Source organism: Notolepis coatsorum (genome assembly GCF_963971535.1).
Source record: "Notolepis coatsorum genome assembly, contig: SCAFFOLD_168, whole genome shotgun sequence".
Lineage (NCBI taxonomy): Eukaryota > Metazoa > Chordata > Actinopteri > Aulopiformes > Paralepididae > Notolepis > Notolepis coatsorum.
This window is the reverse complement of record NW_028173220.1, coordinates 145,735-149,249: the sequence shown is the minus strand read 5'-3', so window position 1 is coordinate 149,249 and position 3,515 is coordinate 145,735. Positions and strand designations below refer to the sequence as shown.

General features: G+C 42.7%; 1 pseudogene across 1 annotated transcript in view; it reads left to right on the top strand.

The window, feature by feature from the left end:
* LOC311247848 (cingulin-like) overlaps positions 1 to 3,515 on the top strand; it is a 144,940-nt pseudogene that overhangs the window by 140,935 nt on the left and 490 nt on the right. The gene's annotated exons all lie outside the window — the stretch shown is intronic.

The window sequence follows — 3,515 nt, the reverse complement described above, 5'->3', positions numbered from 1 at the left end:
GCCTGTATAATCATATATATGTAGCCTGTATAATCATATATATGTACCCTGTATAATCATATATATAGCCTGTATAATCATATATATGTAGCCTGTATATCATATATGTAGCCTGTATAATCACATATATGTAGCCTGTATAATCACATATATGTAGCCTGTATAATCATATATATGTAGCCTGTATAATCATATATATGTACCTGTATAATCATAATATGTAGCCTGTATAATCATATATATGTAGCCTGTATATCATATATATGTAGCCTGTATAATCATATATATGTACCCTGTATAATCATATACATGTAGCCTGTATACTCATATATATGTAGCCTGTATAATCATATATTGTAGCCTGTAAATCACAACTATGTAGCCTGTATAATCACATATATGTAGCCTGTATAATCATATATAAGTAGCCTGTATAATCATATATATGTACCCTGTATAATCATATATATGTAGCCTGTATAATCACATATTGTAGCCTGTATAATCACATATATGTAGCCTGTATAATCATATATATGTAGCCTGTATAATCATATATATGTACCCTGTATAATCATATATATGTAGCCTGTATAATCATATATATATATATATATATATATATGTAGCCTGTATAATGATTGATGAATGTGTAGCAGGTGGATTATCCCTGCTTTATGGAGTGGATGTAGACGGCCACCTGGTAGTGAGAACGCAGCAGAGCTGGGTCCAGCTGGGTCCCCGACTGTAGGCCAGGAGAGTTGAAGTGGAGGTCGAGCAGCAGGAGTGGATGGGGCCTAGGATTCACTAACCTAGGGATGGTGCGCTAGTCCTTCTTGCCCTCCAGGGCTATCAGCAGTAGCTCCCACACACCCACACTTCCCCAATACTTCCTGGGCCCTCCCACACCCGATGGCAGTAAGGATGGATGATATATTCGCTCCCCAAAGCAGTACCCTTCCTGATTGACGAGTAGAGACCTTTCCCAATGAACTATAGGCAGGGGTGTGGGAAAGGGTTAAATGTAATGAGCATTACCCGGAAAGGAAGGGGTAGATAGAATGCACATTAACAGACACGCACACAGTGGTCCCATTGAGCTCTTTTTTACTGAAAGTCTGATTCACGTTACAAGGATTACACAAGAATGAAAGTTATTTCCGCACTGGGCACCTAGTGCTCTCGCTCTACAGTACGGATTAAAGTTCTTCCCACACTGGGCTAGACACAGTAATAACCTCTTCCTTTAAGGGTTTATATACTGCGGGATACAGGAGCTATTCAATGGGATGTTTATAAAAGAACACACATTATCACCACATTCAACCAAATGACAGTGGGCCCACGTTGAAAATAAAAGTCTATCTATAGCCGGCTTTCCCAAAATAATAAAAGTCGGGGCGCCCCTAATCACTGTACCAGCGTCGGTTCAAAGCACTGCTTCTCTTCGCCCTGAAGGAGCCCGCGCCGCACAGAGAGAATGTCTACCAATAAAGTTCCAGCACTCGGAGCGCTCACTGCAACCGGCTTGAGTGTACTTGAGTGTACTTAACCAAGTGGCGGGCCTGCTCCCACCACCAAACGTCCGGGTGGTGAGATGGCCGTCGAGAGGTCCCGTGATAGCAGGCAGCGGGGCTGGGTAGACGTTGGGCAGGTGACTGCTGGGGTAACGGCTCGGAGGGGCTGGAGGAGCGTGCAGTGCAGTGACGTCCGCTGCTGGGCTGAAGGGGTGGGGCGACACGCGGGCTAAACTGTGGTGCTAGCCTATTACTGAAGCTAAGCTGTGGGTCGGGACGACCCCCTGTCATGACGCCTATACTTCAGCTAAAACGCAATGTGGGCAATATCTACCACGCTCTTCGGCAGTCGCTCGTCTGCTTCTTCGTTCACAATGTCTCTTCCGCATTAACTAAAAGCTAAGCTATCGCATACTCATTACTAACCCGCTTTGTAACTGGGTTTCTATCTCGCGTGCTTGATGTCCGGAGCTCCAGCTCCGTGAGTCCTCTTCCTTCTCTGGAAAACGATGAAGAGGAAGTTCCTCCGTCGGCGCCGCGCCCTGAGCCCATCCTTCTTCACCTGTATCTCCCTGCCCAACGTCGCCACCAGCTCCCCCTGGCGGCACCTTTATCCTGTCCCACTATGAAGTGTCAATGTTAGGATAGGGAGGATCAAGAGAGGTCAGCCAGTTAAGTGTTAATGTTAGGATAGGGAGGATCAAGAGAGGTCAGCCGGTTACACAACGTCCTCACGAACACAGAGAATGCAAGGAATTAACGTTAGACACATTGAATTACTGTTAGACATATTCAGGTGTCTACAAATGAATGAAGTTTATTTTGTCGGTCTTGTTTACAGACAATCAAACACACCCGTGTGGACTTACAAAAGGAAAAGAAAAAGAAAAAGAATCACAAATGTACATATTCAAGGCGAGCTCACACACAAGATCCCAAATCAACGACAGAAAAAAAGGAATAGGCTGAAGCACATGCTTATTTTTGCCTATCCTTTACAAATTCTTAAAAACGAAATATATTTTAATATAAGAAAGAAAAACTTAAAATATGCTGCAAGATATAATTTTTTTGAAAGAAAAAAACACATGTTTGATGTTTTACTAAAAACTGTACTCCTGAATTATTTTATCCTTCAGTTTTTTTTAAATCTCCCCTGAGAAGTACACAACTTCAACCCGTCACTAAGGCTATTCCACAATTTAACTCCCAAAATGTAAACACTAGCTTTTACATTAGTTCTTACCTTTTTACATGTTTAAGAATACACAACCCTCTTAAATGATACTTTCCTTCTCTTGGTTGAAAGAGACATTGAATACAAGCTGGTAGGTTCTTACTCTTAGCACGAAAAATGATCTCCAAGGTTTTTATGTACACCATATCTACACATTTTAATGTGCAGGACTTTATGAATAATGGATTTGTCGATTCAAGGTAACTAGCTTTGTTATTATTCTAATAGCTCTTTTCTATATTTGTTTTATAAACATTCCCCCAGACCTCAACACAATATGACATGCATGGCACAACAAGTGAAACATACAATATATGCATAATCAGATATATGTAGCCTGCATAATCAGATGTAGCCTGTATATCATATCTGTGTGGTTTCAGCAGAATAAGTATAAGCATGATGTGTATATGTGCGTAGCATCATGCATATTCATGAATGAGACCCCAGGCTCACTCACCACTCACTCCGCTGTCGCCACCAGCGATGTATTCTAGCCACTGCACTGTTCATTAGACGACAGTGGCTCGGGAGGTAGAGCAGTCGTCTGGCAATCCGGAGGTTCCCGGTTCGATTCCCGGGCAGCGTGTCGATGAGTCCTTGAGCAAGACACTTAACCCCTAACTGCTCCCGATGAGCAGGTCGGCACCTCGCATGGTCGCCTCCGCCGTCGGTGTGTGAATGTGTGAGTGAGCGGGTCAAATGTGAGGAACTAATTGTAAGGCGCTTTGGATAAAAGCTGTTATATAAAAAGCAGCCAT